We start from the raw sequence: 19,160 nt of genomic DNA on the forward strand, positions 1-19,160 counted from the left end.
CTCAGTTGGGCTGCAACAGACTCCATTATGTGTGCGAGATTATTCTGTTATTGACTAACCTGGGTTGGAGTAGTGGTATTGCAACCACTAGTGTCAGCACCAGCAGGTAGTGTAGTTAGGGATAGCCAAGGAGTCGGTACACAAGAGCAGCAATGTAGCTATAATGACCAGCACGTCGCGTAGTCAGGGAAAGCCAAGAAGTCGGTTCACATAACTAGCAATGTAGTTTTAAGAAGCCGCATGCAGCGTAGTCAGGGATAGCCATGAAGCAGCAGTAGAATCTTGAGGAAAGCAGCAGATGAAAGGAAGCTTGACTAGAGGCTGGTGCTGGTAGCTCAATAATCTTGCAAGGAAAGAAGTGCAATGCCAGGTTTAAATAGGATGCTCAATCAGGGTGGAGAAAAACAGGAACTGAATGTGGAACCAATCAGAACCAACACAGGTACAAGTCTTTGGGTTAGCACGGAACTATCCAGCCAGCTGAATAGCTCAGAGGGAAGAGCTGATGCCTTGTGCACAAGAGCTGCTGGGTTTGAGTCCTGACAGTACTCCCCTCCTTCCAGGGTGGCCTCTGGACATCTCAGGAGCTGGCTTCTCAGGCTTCTGAGGATGTCTCTGATAAACCCCCCCCCATTGCACTAAATATTGTAGTCTTCATTAAATCTTCTCAGGTCCTGAATTTTATCTACAGTGGAGGAGGTGGATGAGTTCTTCCTGGAAATAGGTTCTCATTGAATGGCTTGAGCAAGGATACACGGAACACAGGGTGAATTTTAAGGCTGTTAGGAAGTTTTAAACTGAAAACAATAATCTCGCAAGGAAGGGAGTAAAATGCCAGGTTTAAAGAGGGTGTTCAAATTTAGGTTGAATCAATCAGGAACTCAGTGTGCTGCCAACAGGTGCACAAGAGCTGCTGGGTTTAAGTCCTGACATGTACAATATGTTGGGAATTGGTTAATAATATACAAATGTTGTATTGTGATTTGTGAATATCTTTAATTCAAAATATTTTGTGTATATGGAAGCTACTTAGTTAACTTAAAGTTTCCCATAAATGTACTAGCAAAAAGACTGGACTCTAATGCAGCCTAATGGTCACAATCAAAATCATGGAGACATAGGAGATAGATGGAAGATACATCGATTTCTGGCAAACCCAGCACCAGATTTTTTTACACTAAAAATACGATTTAAATAAGACTACTTGCACACATTCAGTATTTGATCAGCATTTTACCTCAGTATTTAGCCAAAAGCAGGAGTGGGTGTTAAATACAGAAGTGGTGACGTGTTTCTATTATGCTTTTCCTCTGATTGTTTCAATCCTGGTTTTGGCTTATAAATACTGAGGTAAAAAACTCACCAAATACTCAATGTGTGAATGTGGCCTTTGGGCTATGTACCATTCAAAATAAACTGGTCTGAACATTTTGCCCTTTATAGAGCAATTCTCAAGTTTAGAAGCCATCCCCTATATATTCTTAATTGGAGAGCCAAAGATAGCTGAGTGATATGCTCGGCTGGTATTTGGCGCATAATAAAGGTAGCGACCTGCACATGATCGACCTCCGCTCCATTCCCATAGGAGCTGGGATACTGTACTAGTGGATGCACAGTGGAATTTTTTTTACTTTTCCTCTTTGTTGTAGGAATATGTACAATCACACTATTTGGCTCTACTTAGTAAATTTTTGTTAACAGGGTGCTCTAAAACCAAAGTTGAATCTAACACTAAATGTCTATCTATTTAATTTAATAATTAAAAATTTCCTACTGGTCCCTCTCACTCTACGGTCCTTCTTTTTTTTTTTACTTCCCCCAATATTTTCTTTGAGAATCCTGAGTGCATGCTGGGATACTCAAACAGGACGTTTTTAGTAGGCCTGGGCTGCGGTCACTGCTGCAGTTACTGTCCCCACCCTGAAATGAAGTGTCATCAGTTTTAGTGCTTGTGCTAGGCCCTGTTTAACTGAGCATGCACTGGTTGTCAATTCTGGTCCATAATCGGCTATATTTCTTTGAATGTTCGCTGACATTGCGCTCCCTCGTCAGATCTAAAAAGAAGTGATGAGCTGGCAAGAAAGTGCACAGTAAGTGCGCGTTGAAAAGTAGAGAACACAGCAAGCAGGGAGAACAGAGACCAGCCCCCGAAACAGACTTCATTTGTGACACTTCGTTTCAGAGTTGGGACAGCAGCTGCGGAGTGACAGGAGCCCCGGCCCCCTGATGATGTCACGTTTGAGTATCCCAGCATGCAATGGGGGTTCTTAAACAAAACATCATTGAAAGTAAGAAAAAAAAAAAGATAGGAATTTAGGGTAGAAAGGGAATGGAATTTTAAATTGATTAATGAATAAATAGACGTTCTGTATGAAATTCACCTTTGGTTTTGGACCACCACTTTATGTCTAAGTTGGTGTTATCAAATACTTTCGTAGGGACACTCTGATACCAGCTACAATGCATGTAAGCACCATAGTAATTGTAATATCTTTGAGCAGTAAGGCACTTCATATGACACACTCAGTATACTCTTGTCTAATAACTTTTTTCTGTCCTGCAACCTATGTTACCATGACAATCTTAATTTGTTGGATTAATTTCAACGTGTATCCATGCAATTTATGTAGCGCCTTGCTATGACTATTTATATTGGCTGTACTTGAAATTTTATATTTTATATTGTTTAGTAAAATATTTATGGGCATAATATACACTTCTATATGGGCTTTCTTTAATGCCCCCACGTTGTTCCTTTTGCTAATCATAAGCAGGCAAGAACACTCAAAAGTAAGAAGAATAGATCCCACAATAACTTAGTGCAAGTTTTTCAGTGTGCGAGATATAATGGTACAGCTCTGAGTTCCTAGTCTATCATCCTGCATTAATGTAGGAAGAGAGGTAGTGTAGCTGAGTTTAGGAGTGTCACATTACAAACCCTTTTATCAGCTCCCCTCCTCTCATAGCACTGTCACTTCTGCTGTACTGTCCCTACCTCACACTGTCTGTCCAGAAATGAGCTCAAAGTGTTAGTATCATGCTTATACAGTATGTGTTATGCTTAACTTTTAATCCCTCTGCAGAGATCAGAGCAGAGTGTCATTACATTTCACACAGAAATAATTCAGAACAGGTCAGTCATTGCAGAGTGATTACAAGATGCCTGAGCACAGCAGACATAACGTGATTACCGACATCTCTGAACCACCAGTGTGGGATGAGGAGCAGTACAGCAGAGGGGACTTTGCTATAAAAGGATAAGGGCTGATATCATTCAGTGAGTGAAATATTCCCTCCATATCACATGATCTGTTTTGATTGGGTGGCTCACAGTATTTAACTATGCAATCGTCCCCTTCCTTGACACGCTCCCTGATGAAGTAGGGAAAATTGTGTGTTGAAGTGGAGGGACATTAGGCCTTAGACATGTCTACAGTAGCAGCTACTTATAATAAGATATTTATTCATGAATATGCTTATATAGCGTTATCATATTCCGCAGTGCTGTACAAGCATTATCATCGCTTCTACCTTCAACTATTACTATTACAATCTCATATGTGTTTGTACTTTATGTCATAATATTATGGCTGTACTAACACTATGCATATGGTTTTGAGTAGTTGGTGATTAGAGAACTTCTTTCACTTGACTCTTCCTTTTTCACACGGTGCGCTATTTACTGTGTATGATCTTGAGTAGGCCCATAAAGTATCCCTTTCTGTGAGGCATCTAGTGATTTTAATATTTTAATTGTATGTATACCTAATAAAATACTATTTATGGGATTTCTTGAGTTCACTTCATTATCTCCTTAGGTCATTATTTTGAAAGAGTGATTACTAGATGCCTTTCACAGCAGGCATAAGTGTGATTACTGACACATCTCTGGACAGTATGGGAACATGGACAGTAAAGCATAGGAGATCTTACTACGAAAGGAAAAGGCCTGATAGAAGGGTTTGTAATGTAGCACAGCTAAATTCAGCTGTACTGCCTCTCACAATAACTCTTGCAGGAGATTATAAAGTGTAAGGTAGTATAGCGCCATTCCACGTGTGGCTGCGGTCATTTCACTACAGCACTTTTCCTATGTGCACCTGAAATCCATGGCAGTCCACTACATTCTAACGAAGGCCAGAAACATGTTTTAGGGCCCAAATGTTAATATACTTTTGATTATTGGATTGCTTCAATAAAACTTCATAATTTCTACTGCATACTTCTGAGTGTCAAGTTTTCATATAAATTCATATTAATGCAGGAGATTAGACCAGGAGATCAGGCTATCTGACATTATACGCCTCACACACTGAGAAGCCTGCTGTAAGCTGTGATGAGGTCCTTTTAGAGATCATTTTTTCTTCTACTTGCTTAACGGTTCACCATAACAGTACTTTTGACCAGGGATGCCCAAACTTTTCCATGCCACTGTAGTTATGGCTAAAGCAGTGCCCGTACACATGGGCCAGTCACAATGCATCATATTAATACTGCACATTGTTTTCCATGCCCCTGTACCTTTCTGTACTTCGTTTATATTTGAACACTATGAAGAGATCCGCACTGGAGAACTCAATCGTGCAATTATCTATGATAATCAGGGCATATTTAGCTATGGGAATACGGAAAACATTTATCATCAGCCTGCATGGTCAGGAGCCATAGAAAAGAAGCCAACAAGCCGCATGTGGCTACCCGGGCAATTGCAGCCACCATAATAGATACAGTATATATATGCTCTTAGGAAAAATAATGCCCTTATTGCAAAATGATTTAAAGAAATAAATGTTATTCAAGCTGTGCTTTATACGTATTACCTTATGCACTGACATCATTTATTAGGAGGGGGTGTCAATGCAGTAGGTGTAATATTTCCAATTCCATAATATGTGATATGTGCTCCAAAAAATTGCATATATTCACAACAGGCCATACTGGTCAGTTAAGGTTTGCTACCGACGTCATGCAACCTGTCTGTCATACCATTTAACCACAGAAAACATCAGATGTCGTCTTCCTTTTCGGAGTTGCAGCAGATTATAACATTCTTTAAATTCTATTGTTTTTCTGCTGCAGTCATGAATTTATCAACCGGCTCTTCTGTCATAACAGAAAATGAAAATACAGAAGTAGAAAAGCAAGAGTCCAGCCCATTCCAGAATAGCACCAGCCGCTCCACCTCCCTGATTGTACCGTATAAACCCCTTATAAAGGACACCTCATGGTTACCTGCACTGCTCAGTGAAGTAATGGATTCAAGGTCCAGCCTCTCTATACAGATGTGCTTCTCAGGGCTCCTAGTGATGTCTGCAGAAGACACTTTTACACCTCGCTCTCCTCACATTGTAGTGTGCATTTGTTTAAACAGGAAATTAAGAAAGCCACAAGATTCAGACTTTCCGCCTCTTCTCCCCTACTCTTTCCTCCTTTCAGTTCTTTTGCTGAGGTGATACTACCAGTTTTTAATTACATTAACTCCTTTTTTGCCAGCTGAGCTAATGAACACATGTTGGAGATATGCTTGTCCCAGCATTTGGGTTTTTTGTGTTATTTAAGTTTCTTTATTATATTTGTGTTATTTAAGTTATTTAATTGGGCATTTGTGTTATTTAAGTTTCTTTAGTATAGAAAATATGACAAGGGCTTAGTAAAGTTGTGCTGCTCTCTTCCGACCATTCTACCCATGCCACCACTGGAATTTATTAAATTGATCAACATAAATATGTTTAAAAGTTTTTTATGAAAAAATATTCTAAAACTAGAACAATTTTTCATAGATAATATTTACAAAGTGATATCAGCTATCATTGTAATCTGATAAAGAGCTCTTAAAGGTATACCTCTGGCCCATGCTCCTAACCTGTGGTATACCTCTGGCCCATGCTCCTAACCTGTGGTATACCTCTGGCCCATGCTCCTAACCTGTGGTATGCCTCTGGCCCATGCTCCTAACCTGTCGAATACCTCTGGCCCATGCTCTTAACCTGTGGTATACCTCTGGCCCATGCTCCTCTGTGAAATACCTCAGGCCCATGCTCCTAACCTGTGGTATGCCTCTGGCCCATGCTCCTAACCTGTGGTATGCCTCTGGCCCATGCTCCTAACCTGTGGTATGCCTCTCGCCCATAATAATAATTTTTATTTATACAGCGCCAACATATTCCACAGCACTTTACATTATAGAGGGAATTTGTACAGACAATAGACATTACAGCATAACAATAAACACAGATCAAAACAGATACCAAGAGGAATGAAGGCCCTGCTCGCAAGTGTGGCGCCCCAGGGTCCTGGTCGACGCAGTAGTGTCGCTTTCCTCCCGAGGAGAGTGAGGCTACGTTTGGAGGCAAGAAAGGATAACTGCATCCAGGTATCACAAACATGCAACACATTTCATACTCCAGGCTACCAGGGGGAGCTTCTGCTCCTATTTATTAGGTCACTCCCCATAAATAGATATAACTGGTAGTCTGTAGGGAAAGTTAGTTAGTTGCTGGCTGAGCTCAGCTCAGTCAGTTCCAGACAGTGGTCTGAGGAGGACAGAGGGACAACGGAGCTGTGCATGCTCTCAGAGCTGCAGCTCCCAGAAAGAGAATTTGAAAGGCAGAATTGTATTGCAGCGAGTGTGAAGGAAGTCGAAGCAAAGGAGAGGATACCAGAAGGGGACCAGCCCCGCTCAGGCTGCCTCCTTCTGAGGTGCAAAACCCCGGTAGCCAGAACACCGAGGGAGTAAGGACCTCTATGCCTTATTTCAGAGACCGGCAGGATAGCTAATTGCAGGTTACCTGTAAGCACCTACACCCAGGAGGCACGGTGACACCTACAGAGCCGGGTTATCTAAGAGACCCTATAAACAGGCTCAAGTCACCAGTCATACGGGTTTTGTCCTATCCTATATGGGGGACAGAGAGAGCGAAACACCACATCTGTGAGACCCTTATGTGAAGCCATAGGCAGTATGGCAGCCTAAAAACTGTGCCAGAACCGTACTTTATTGTGGGACTGTTCACTGTAAAAGACCGCCAAAACCGCTGCCATTGCAGCGCCACGAGGAGCACTGGAGAAGGGCGTGCCAACATGGGAGGAGACTACCTAAGTGGCGCGAACAGTGATGAACGCCCCCTACAACTGCTACTACTCGACGAGGATATGCCCGTTTGCCAAAGAGGTCCGCCTCCTGATTTGCAATGGCAGGAACAAGGAGAAAAAGGAGCCCCGCCCCCAAGAAATGGAGGAGCAGCGTGCACGTGTGGCCGTGGATCCGGAAGAAGAGATGGCAACCAGCGGGTACCTGAACGCCAGCGAAGTGACCCGGAACCATCCCAAGCCACCGGAGAAGGACCCGAAATCACCGCTGCTGGAGGATCTGGACTTCCTGGAGCCGCAGGTGGAGATCCTGAGCCGCCAGCTCCTGGACATGGAGCTGACCGCAGGGAAGAAATGGAAGTTGGCCCTGTGCAGAAAGATCGCACTGGAAGAGTTGCAGTACAGGGCAGCAGCTGACTCCAGCATCCTCATCAGCGGAGCATCGGTGGAACCACATCACACGCAGGTACAGAAAGCGACCCTGCCCCAGTGACCGATCCCGCTCCAGTGACCGCTCTTCCTCCAGTCACTAACCTCGCTCCAGCGACTATTACCACCGATGACGAGACGCTGACAGGCCCGCTCCCAACACCCATAGGCATACTGCTGAAAGTGAGCCCTGAGGAGGTAGTTTTTCAAAGGGACAATCCGAGAGCAGAACCAATCGGGTCTGGGGAGGCCCAACCTGAGGGGTCCCATATTGAAGCCCTCACCTGGAAGGAATATAACCGACGTCTGGTACTAAAATGGAAGGAGGACAAAGGGAGTGAGGCCCAACGCAAAGTGCAGACCCATAACACCCAGCGAAGTGACAAAGGCCCAGCAAGATGGGGTGTAGTAGTGGCCTTTGACCCTAAAAGGGGTTTGGGTTTCATTCAGGAATCCAGGCTGCTGACAAAGGTCTATGTCACCCGCAGTGATGTGGAATCTCATCTCCAGGAGGGACATCCTGAACGGGATCTGTACCGAGGGGATCATGTGACCTACACCCGACACCGGGAAGAAAAGGGCTGGTGCGCTCGAAATGTTAGGAAACGCGCACCCACCACAACGCCACCTAGTGTCAAAGTTGATACCACCACTACTCCTCAAGTTACAGAGCCTGCAACTCCCCAAACCAACACTACTACCACTGTTTGCATAATCACCACCACTGAGACAACTGCTGTGGCAACTGCAATCGCTGACATCCGTACTCAAGCTACCCAAACTTTGACAGCAGCTAATGACTTGACCATACAGGAGAGGCAAACCCATGACGTTTATTTGGAACCAGAAGAAGATCCCGATATCCACCTTCCCAGGCCAGGAAGTGTTCGATACCGGCTGGTACATTGGCTACTGCTATAACAGAACCAAACAAATCTGAAAAATGACTGTACATAGTTGACTGTTAACTCTTTGCTACCGTTAAAAGTTCACAAACCTGACCAGGGTTACCACTTAAAGGGGTCCCATGTTAAAGGGATCCTATGTTTTACACAAGTTGCCATAAAGAACTGTGAATCATGAACTGTGCATGATCAAAAACTTTCCACTGTATATAGTTTGCACCTTCTTAAAGGTGCTTACTACTGGTTTTACAAAAGAAACTTTTAAAGAGACTGTTTCTAATCTTGCTGTGAAAGTTGCTTTGCTTTACAGAGACCTGAAGAAAAACATATTTGGCGTGGCAGGATTCCAGGTCTGGATACACGCCTTGTAGCCCGCACAAGCCAACGTTGGGGGTTAATGACGGGTCCCTCGCTTCGTTCCTGCTGTTATAACATTATTGATTGACTCAAATATTAATGTGATTGATACATAAGCACTACCTCAAAAAGACAAGGACCTGAATATTATTTGAACCCTTAAAGGGGATGTTTAATCGTTGTACTTTGACAGATAGACTTGTATGTTGCAAGATAGATGGTTAATATATTAAAGAGTTAATATAGTTAATAGTAATGAAAGCTGAGATTTAAATTTAGTTAGAATGGTGTTTTATCTATAGCCGATAGTGAGTAGCTGATATCCTGATGCACTTTTGAATAAAATGGAGAAAATAAAGTAACCCGCGGGGGTTGGATAAAGATTTTGCACTTAACAGATAGTATACCCATGAGGGTCGTGGCACTTAATAGTTACCGTATTTTTCAGACTATAAGACGCACCGGACCACAAGACGCACCCCAAATTTGGGGTGAAAATTGCAGAAAAAAAGATTTTTTTATAAGATGGGGGTCCGTCTTATTGTCCGAATTTACAGTATCTTACCTGAGGGCTGGCGATGGCAGAGCAGGGTCACAGGAGGCATGGTGTCGGCAGAGGTGGGGTATTGTGGTACGGCGTGCACCTGAGCAGGGTCCCTTCGTGCTTAGGTGGGCGACGCCACGGCCTGGTGTCCATGGGAGGGTTGCAGCAGTGGTTACCGGCAGAGGTGCGGCGGCAGAGCTGCGGGGATGAGGAGGCGCAGTGAGCGGTATGGCGTGAGCGGGGTCCCTTTCACCAGTGAGGTGATGCAGCAGCCCGGTAAGCAGCAGAGCCGGGTAAATCATGTTGTTATCGGTGGTGGCGGCCATCTTCCTGAGGCCGCGCGTGCGCAGATGGAGTGCTCTGCTTCCCGGGGCTTCAGGAAAATGGCCGTGGGAGGCCACGCGTGCGCAGATGGAGACTGCAGCGGCCATTTTCCTGAAGCCAAGATCTAAATCTGCGAACTCGGCATCAGGAAAATGGGGACTCTCGGCTTGCCTCCAAACTGACCAGACTCTGCCTGCCCTGTGATCTGGTGCTCTGGACTGTGGATGCTGAAGTCTTCAGTAAAGGTAAAGAGACTGCAACCCTGTGTCCTCGTTCTTCTCTGCGCCACTCACCATTCACCATCTACACACCTGGAAGCCCTTAGGACATACTTCACCTGTGGGAGGGTCTACCATCTGGCTGCCATAACATCACCCCAGCAGACCCCTTAAAGCAGCGTCGGTCTCCCTGACCAAACACCACAGGTGGCGTCACGAATGCAAACTCTATCCCTTTAAAGACCTTTCCCTTTTACACGGACGTCCCAGGGCCACGGACCGGGTCAGTCACCGTGACATCCCCCAGTGAACATCGGACCCGGTACCGAGTACCCCACGGCCCTTGGGTGCGATCCACAAGCTTACAAACTATGAGGAAAAAGGGGAGACATGAGAGGTGGATGTTAACAATTGCTTTCGTTGTTCGGACCAGCCACAGTGTAAGGATCGGGTGTTCATGTACAGTTCTCAGCCTAAATATGTAACAGTACAGACACAGAGGGCTATTAAATGCATTAAGTGTATGAGAACATGATGCGAAGAACCTGATTATGGTTTAAGTTTTTTGAAAGGGCCACACAGGGATAGATAGGTTAATGCATTGAGGCGGTAGGCCAGTCTGAACAAATGCGTTTTTAGGGCATGCTTAAAACTGTGGGGATTGGTGATTAATCGTATTAACCTAGGTAGTGCATTCCAAAGAATCGGCGCAGCACGTGTAAAGTCTTGGAGACGAGAGTGGGAGGTTCTGATTATGGAGGATGTTAACCTCAGGTCATTAGCAGAAGGGAGAGCACTGGTAGGGTGGTAGTCTGAGACCAGAGAGGAGATGTAGGGTGGTGCTGAGCGTTTTGTGAATGAGGGAAGTAGTTTTATACTGGATTCTGGAGTGGATGGGTAGCCAGTGTAATGACTGGCACAAGGTAGAGGCATCGGAATAACAGTTGGTGAGGAATATGATCCTGGCTGCAGCATTCAGGAAAGATTGGAGCGGGGAGATTTTGGTAAGAGGGAGGCCGATTAGTAGAGAGTTACAATAGTCCAGACGCGAATGAATACGAGAAACAGTAAGAGTTTTTGCAGAGTCGCAAGTAAGAAAAGGACAAATTCTAGAAATGTTTTTGAGGTGCAGATAACAAGAGCGAGCCAGTGATCGGATGTGGGGGGGTGAATGAAAGCTCTGAATCAAGTATGACCCCAAGGCAGCGGGCATGTTGCTTGGGAGTAATGGTGGAACGGAGATGGCAGTGTCAGGCAAAGTTAGGTTAGTAGAGGGAAAAAAGGAAATTTGTCACAGGATTTTTCCTACCCAATCTGAGAGCAGCATGATGTAAGGGAGGTTGTTATGACCCCAATGGCAGAGGGTCTCAGAAATAAATACCAAGTCTGCAAACACAAAAAAACAGCTCATAGGGCAGTGGTAACTGGGCTGACCGTATATCTAATCCTAGCACCACAAATAGAAGCAGCCGGGGAACGTGCCTACGTTGGTTCTAGACGTCTCGCGCCAGCCGGAGAACTAACTAACCCTAGAAGGGAAAAGATAGACCTTTCTTGCCTCCAGAGAAAAGACCCCAAAAGTTGGATACAAGCCCCCAACAAATAATAACGGTGAGGTAAGAAGAAAAGACAAACGTAAGAATGAACTAGGTATTTAGCAAAGAGAGGCCTACTGACTAATAGCAGAATATAGTAAGATGACTTATACGGTCAGCAAAAACCCTATCAAAATTTCCACGCTGGATATTCAAGAACCCCCGAACCGTCTAACGGCCCGGGGGGAGAATACCAGCCCCCTAGAGCTTCCAGTAAAATCAGGAATCACATTTAGTACAAGCTGGACAAAAATAATAGCAATGCAAATAACCAAAAAAACAAGGAAGCAAGACTTAGCTTAATTTTGCAAGAACCCGGACCAGCAGACAGGAGCAAACAGAAAGGACTGATTACAACGATGCCAAGCACCAGACTGAGAATTCAGGAAGTTCATATAGCAACACCCCTGGACTAACGACCCAGGTGGGTGCCAAACTGAGGAAAGACAATCCCAGAGTCATATCACTAGTGACCACAAGAGGGAGCCAAAAAAGTCTAATTCACAACAGGAGGTGTCCCTGATTCCAGCTATGTATCACTAACTTGGCTGCTTGTTGCAATTTTGATAAAATGACAGTTTTATCTGCTGCAAATCTACCAGGTATTGCTCAGCTCTGTACAACCCTGACCACACCACTGATTGACAGCCTTCTGTGTATGCTGTGCATAGGCAGAAAGATGCCAGAGGTGGGACAGGGTTAAACAGAACAGATGAACATGGAGGACTACTAGTTTTCCAGTGATAATCTCCTCATAATAAAAGTGATTGTCAAAACTAGGGCAAGCAACCCAGTAAGTGACACATTACTAGTATCAGGGTCTTTAAGCTCTTCTCAGATTAGTTGGCAAAAAACTGGTGACAGATTTGAAATAGTTTGTCTGATGTTGCCTCTTGAGCAGCACACAGCTTTTCAGTCTTTTTCAGGTTTCTGGTAGGGCAGAGACAGTTCTGGAGAGCAGCAGAACTGTACTATTAGTAGAATTATAAAGTTCAGCATAAGTTCTGACATAACACATTTATTCATAAGTGGTTTGTTCCGAGTTTACATTTTTATTACTTAATTTACACATAGAGATAACTGGGCAATTGAACAAGCACAATGAAAGCTGTGATTATTAAATCTGCTTTGCAAGGCACCGATGGTGGTGGGCTAATGATTTTACAAAATCTGTAATAACAGCTTGTCAGGAAAAGAGAGGAAGGGGGACGGAGTCGAGCAGCTGCATAGCAATCAAATGGGCTGGAGAGAGCAGACTGGTGTGTTAAGAGTTAACCCCACTCTTGGAGTGTAACCACTGTACACGCTTGGCCCAGGTCTGGGCAGACACTAGTAGTCGAGCTTCACTGAAATCAGCTGTACATTATGAAAGACAAAAGCTCTCTTTGCAGGATAATGTTAGCAGAAAGACAAATCAAGTCAATTGAAAGCTTGAAATATTTTCATGTTGTCCAAGTAACTAAAGCAATTTAATAAAATGAGAATATACCTACAACCCACCACAAAAAGAACCTCCCTCCCAAGCCACCGTGATTTCTTCAAAACATTACACCAAATTTGGATAATATAAAGCCATAGCAGTGTCTGTCTCTCTGCCTTTAAAAGAAAAGGTAGGTGAACTCGTGGTCAACTAAACCCTTGATTACTCAAGCACTTCCTGAAAAACTGCTATGTAGACCAGATAAGCGGACCCATACATAAGACTGGAGACATCTTATTTGACACATTACCAACCATCATGAAGATTGTAATCTGATCTGCTTATCTGTTTTGAAGCTTTTCACATTAGACAGCTATAACAACAACCCTCTGATTCTATTATTACTGGTTGCTACAGGTTCAGAAATATGACACACCCCAAAAAAGGTCAAAGGGAAAGTCAACATAAACAAAACTACTTCAGAATGACTGATCACCCTACTGTAACAACTGAAACAAAACTAGCTTCCTATATTGCCACATCTGAAAACGCCCGTTGCCTGTCTTACTACGAACTTTGGAACATCAACCTTGTTCCTAAGCATAAACCAAAAAGCCAGCTCCATACCTGCAAAAGATAACAAACACACCTCTGTAGCCACTCTATTGGATTCCAAACTATTTATTAAATTATCCCACATGTCATCCAAGTAACATGTCATCCAAGTAACTGTACTCAATGACATATGCACCAAAGCCATAGCCACGCAAAACCATTCTTCATAGCCGAGAAATGGGATCCACTGTATTACTCTTGTTGGTTTCAGATCCCAAAACATGTACCACTGGAATCATGAACTAGCGATCAAATTACTGATTCTTCGCAAATGTACTAATACGAACTGAGCAAGAGTTACCCCCAAAGTATCTCAACAAATGTACTATTAGGGGGAAATTTACCACCTTTGCCACAAACAAAACACATCACAAATTGACTTCCTTGTCCCTTAACCATTATTCCCAAATCTCTGTTGTTAAAACAATACCAAGACGTTCTAACATAGCTAATTTAAAAATCTGTATGGCCTCCTTCCAAGCTATCACCAAGATCTCAGCACACCACAGCCTTTGAAAATATGCTCCAAAGTCCTACAGCCGTGACGCATTTGTGTATAGCTCCAGATCTACATTGGTCCTTTTGACCTCCATGAACAATTACCTCCCATTATACAGTAGTGTGCAAACTTTTTACACAGGTGTCTAAAAATCTTGCAAAGTAAGAATTCTTTCAAAAATAGATGTCTCTATTTTTTATCAGAGAATGAACAAAAGAAAGATCTAAATCAAGTTAATATTTGGTGTGACCAATCTTTGCCTTCAAAACTGCCTCAATTCTTCTAGGTACACTTGCACACTGGTTTTGAAGTCACTCATGGGCATTTGGGGGCATGTTCCAAACATTGAGTAGAACCACAAATCTCCTGTAGATGTAGACTTGTGCAAATCATTCTGTCTCTTCATGTAATCCCAGACAGACTCAATAATATTGACAGTTTTGGACCCACATATAGTTTCACTCTACTACATCCACTCCATTATTTTTTTCTGGGAAATTGCAAATCTGCCAGCTTAGTTCCCACACATTGTGCCCAGCTTGTGCCTCTGGAGACACAAACCTCAAACTGTTCAGTGGGTTCTTCCCCACTACAGCAGTGACAAATATGTTGATGCAAACCGAACTGTGGTTTAGGCACATGGTTATCCTCAGATGGCAGGGGTAGAAGGCAGGGGTCATTTGGATTTGGGAGCGTAGATTTCACTGGATTTTATTTGAGGGGATGGGAGCCATGTCACTTTTCCGGAGCCTTTGTGCTACCTGGGATGTGGAAACCCCTTAGGCCGGCCTCACACTAGCGAGTTTTACGGACGTATGAGCGCATAAACTACGTCCGTAAAATACGCATTACACACAGCCCAATGATTCTCTATGGCCCAGCTCCTATCTGCCGTATATTACGCATCCGTAATATACGGTCTTGTACGGCCGTAGAAAATCGCAGCATGCTGCGTTTCTCACCGTACTGCGCAAAAAAATCGACAATGAAAGTCTATGGGGGCGAGAAAAATACGGATTCCACACGGACCAGCAGTGTGACTTGCGAGAAATACGCAGCGGTGTTAGTGAAAAGCCGGTAATTCAATTGCCGGCTTTTCATTTCTCCTTCACAAACCCGACATGATATGAGACATGGTTTACATACAGTAAACCATCTCATATCCCTTTTTTTTTGCATATTCCACACTACTGTTAGTAGTGTGTATGTGCAAAATAAAGGGTTAAATGGCGGAAAAAATTGGCGTGGGCTCCCGCGCAATTTTCTCCACCAGAGTGGTAAAGCCAGTGACTGAGGGCAGATATTAATAGCCTAGAGAGGGTCCATGGTTACTGGCCCCCCCTGGCTACAAACATCTGCCCCCAGCCACCCCAGAAAAGGCACATCTGGAAGATGCGCCTATTCTGGCACTTGGCCACTCTCTTCCCACTCCCTGTAGCGGTGGGATATGGGGTAATGAAGGGTTAATGTCACCTTGCTATTGTAAGGTGACATTAGGCCAGATTAATAATGGAGAGGCATCAATTATGACACCTATCCATTATTAATGCAATTGTATGAAAGGGTTAAAAAAACCACACAGATTATTAAAAAGTATTTTAATGAAATAAACACACAGGTTGTTTTAATATTTTATTGCTCTCTCAATCCACCTGAAGACCCTCGCTCTGAAAAATAATAAACCAACAATATACATACCTTCAGATTTTCTGTCACGTCCCACGAAGTAAATCCATCTGAAGGGGTTAAATCATTTTACAGCCAGGAGCTGTGCTAAAGCACTCGCTCGTGCCTGTAAACCCCGGGTACTGAATGGAAAGCAGGATGATCTGTACTTACCTTGAGTTGCGGTGATGCGCCCTCTGCTGGATGTCCTCATATGAATTCGAGCGTGGGAACTTTTCCAAGGCTCCAGTTCATGAGGACATCCAGCAGAGGGCGCATCACCGCAACTCAAGGTAAGTACAGATCACCCTGCTTTCCATTCAGTACCCGGGGTTTACAGGCACGAGCGAGTGCTTTAGCACAGCTCCTGGCTGTAAAATGATTTAACCCCTTCAGATGGATTTACTTCGTGGGACGTGACAGATCATCTGAAGGTATGTATATTGTTGGTTTATTATTTTTCAGAGCGAGGGTCTTCAGGTGGATTGAGAGAGCAATAAAATATTAAAACAACCTGTGTGTTTATTTCATTAAAATACTTTTTAATAATGTGTGTGTTTTTTTAACCCTTTCATACAATTGGATTAATAATGGATAGGTGTCATAATTGACGCCTCTCCATTATTAATCTGGCTTAATGTCACCTTACAATAGCAAGGTGACATTAACCCTTCATTACCCCATATCCCACCGCTACACGGGAATGGGAAGAGAGTGGCCAAATGCCAGAATAGGCGCATCTTCCAGATGTGCCTTTTCTGGGGTGGCTGGGGGCAGATGTTTGTAGCCAGGGGGGGGCCAATAACCATGGACCCTCTCTAGGCTATTAATATCTGCCCTCAGTCACTGGCTTTACCACTCTGGTGGAGAAAATTGCGCGGGAGCCCACGCCAATTTTTTCCACCATTTAACCCTTTATTTTAGCAGCTACAGCTGCCAAATTTTGCACATACACACTACTAACATTAGTAGTGTGGAATATGCAAAAAAAAAAAAGGGATATGAGATGGTTTACTGTATGTAAACCATGTCCCATATCATGTCGGGTTTGTGAAGGAGAAATGAAAAGCCGGCAATTGAATTACCGACTTTTCACATATATCGCGCTGAATTAAATTTGAATACAGTATATATATATATATATATATATATATATATATATATATATATATATATATATATATCTATCTCAATGACATATATATATATATATATATATATATATATATATATATATATATATATATATATATATATATATATATATACACTCACCGGCCACTTTATTAGGTACACCATGCTAGTAACGGGTTGGACCCCCTTTTGCCTTCAGAACTGCCTCAATTCTTCGTGGCATAGATTCAACAAGGTGCTGGAAGCATTCCTCAGAGATTTTGGTCCATATTGACATGATGGCATCACACAGTTGCCGCAGATTTGTCGGCTGCACATCCCAAAGATGCTCCATACAAGGCAGGATGGATCCATGCTTTCATGTTGTTTACGCCAAATTCTGACCCTACCATCCGAATGTCGCAGCAGAAATCGAGACTCATCAGACCAAGCAACGTTTTTCCGATCTTCTACTGTCCAATTTCGATGAGCTTGTACAAATTGTAGCCTCAGTTTCCTGTTCTTAGCTGAAAGGAGTGGTACCCGGTGTGGTCTTCTGCTGCTGTAGCCCATCTGCCTCAAAGTTCGACGCACTGTGCGTTCAGAGATGCTCTTAGGCCTACCTTGGTTGTAACGGGTGGCGATTTGAGTCACTGTTGCCTTTCTATCAGCTCGAACCAGTCTGCCCATTCTCCTCTGACCTCTGGCATCAACAAGGCATTTCCGCCCACAGAACTGCCGCTCACTGGATTTTTTTTCTTTTTCGGACCATTCTCTGTAAACCCTAGAGATGGTTGTGTGTGAAAATCCCAGTAGATCAGCAGTTTCTGAAATACTCAGACCAGCCCTTCTGGCACCAACAACCATGCCACGTTCAAAGGCACTCAAATCACCTTTCTTCCCCATACTGATGCTCGGTTTGAACTGCAGGAGATTGTCTTGACCATGTCTACATGCCTAAATGCACTGAGTTGCCGCCATGTGATTGGCTGATTAGAAATTAAGTGTTAACAAGAAGTTGGACAGGTGTACCTAATAAAGTGGCCAGTGAGTGTATATACATACTGTATATATGTTTTAACGAACATTTGAGCACATAAATCCATTAGATGTCGGTTTTGCAAGCCTGCGAGAAAATATTGCAGTACGGATGCCATACGGATTACATACGGAGGATGCCATGCGCAAAATACGCTGACACACCCTGCCTATGGATGATATACGGATCACTATTTTGGGGACTTTTCTGCGTATTACGTCCGTAAAATACGGACCGTATTTTGATACGCTGAGTGTGAGGCCGGCCTTATACTCCCATTAACAGATAATTGACATGAGCGGGGATTAGTTTTTTGTGGGATAAGTTGTAGTTTTATTGGTAATATTTTGCAGTACATAACATTTTTTGATTGCTTTCAGTATAGAGCTAGCATAACATTTATCCTGTGCTCTACACTGAGCACTTACATTGGAGTTTCCATTTAAATCCACAAGAATTGTGATTCAGATGAAATGTCAAACAGAACTATCCACTATAATGAAGCAGATGAAGGTGTCTCTTAATTTTAGTAATGTACACAACTATGTTCGACCACACTTTTGTCTGGACCACTCTAGATACACAAAAAGATGGAACATCGCCAGAAAAGAGGCCATATGGAGTCCTATAAGACTCCATCTGCTTCATTATAATGCTTGGTTCTGTCTGGTGTGTGTTTTGCCTGTATCATAATTTGTGAGGATTTACACAGAAACGCAGGTAAGCGTTCAGAGTAGAGTACAGGATAAATATGAGCTGAGCCTTATTCTGATTTTTGGAAGGCAGAATGAATAAACAGCAGTTCAAGAATTGTTGCTTTTTTTACGCCCTTTTACCTGTGGTATAAGTGATACTGTAGTTCAGCTTAAGGTGTCGTTTTATAAGTATTTGTCACAGATACAACACGTACCCATAATAGTATTTGAGGCTGTTGATGATGTTTTTTTTCCACGGATGGTGTGTTAGTGCAAAACTCACAGAGAATTGTCCATTTATTTCCAGCAGCACAGATGAAAAGTGTCACTCCAAGTCTTTGGGTTCATGAAAAACAAGTAGAGCACAAGGATGACATCTGTACACCATCCATGTTTAACATGGCAAAGGATAGAAGGCTTGGAATTTATCTATTTACTTATTGATCCATAGGTAAAAAAAAAAACACTGATGACACACTGATCAAAACACTGATGACATACATACTATTTTTTTGCACATGTGAAAAACACTGATATCTGAATGAGTCCTTATTCTTCAGGTCAGTACTATTACAGCAATACCAGATATACAGCGCGGAAAATAATTATTAGATACACTGCCGATTTTGCAAGTTTTCCCACCTACAAAGAAT

The 19,160-nt window shown here is 43.2% G+C and overlaps 1 protein-coding gene across 4 annotated transcripts in view; it reads right to left on the minus strand.

Annotated features, from left to right (window-relative positions):
- TRAF3IP3 (TRAF3 interacting protein 3) overlaps positions 1 to 19,160 on the minus strand; it is a 210,113-nt gene that overhangs the window by 94,803 nt on the left and 96,150 nt on the right. The window contains exon 1 of one of the 4 annotated variants that reach the window (XM_077295025.1): positions 5,233 to 5,391. The exons of the other annotated variants lie outside the window; for them this stretch is intronic. The gene's annotated coding sequence lies outside the window, so the exon portion shown is untranslated. Of the gene's footprint in view, positions 1 to 5,232; positions 5,392 to 19,160 lie in introns of those variants that run through there. 4 annotated transcript variants of the gene reach the window in all.

This window comes from Ranitomeya variabilis, chromosome 3 (genome assembly GCF_051348905.1).
Source record: "Ranitomeya variabilis isolate aRanVar5 chromosome 3, aRanVar5.hap1, whole genome shotgun sequence".
Lineage (NCBI taxonomy): Eukaryota > Metazoa > Chordata > Amphibia > Anura > Dendrobatidae > Ranitomeya > Ranitomeya variabilis.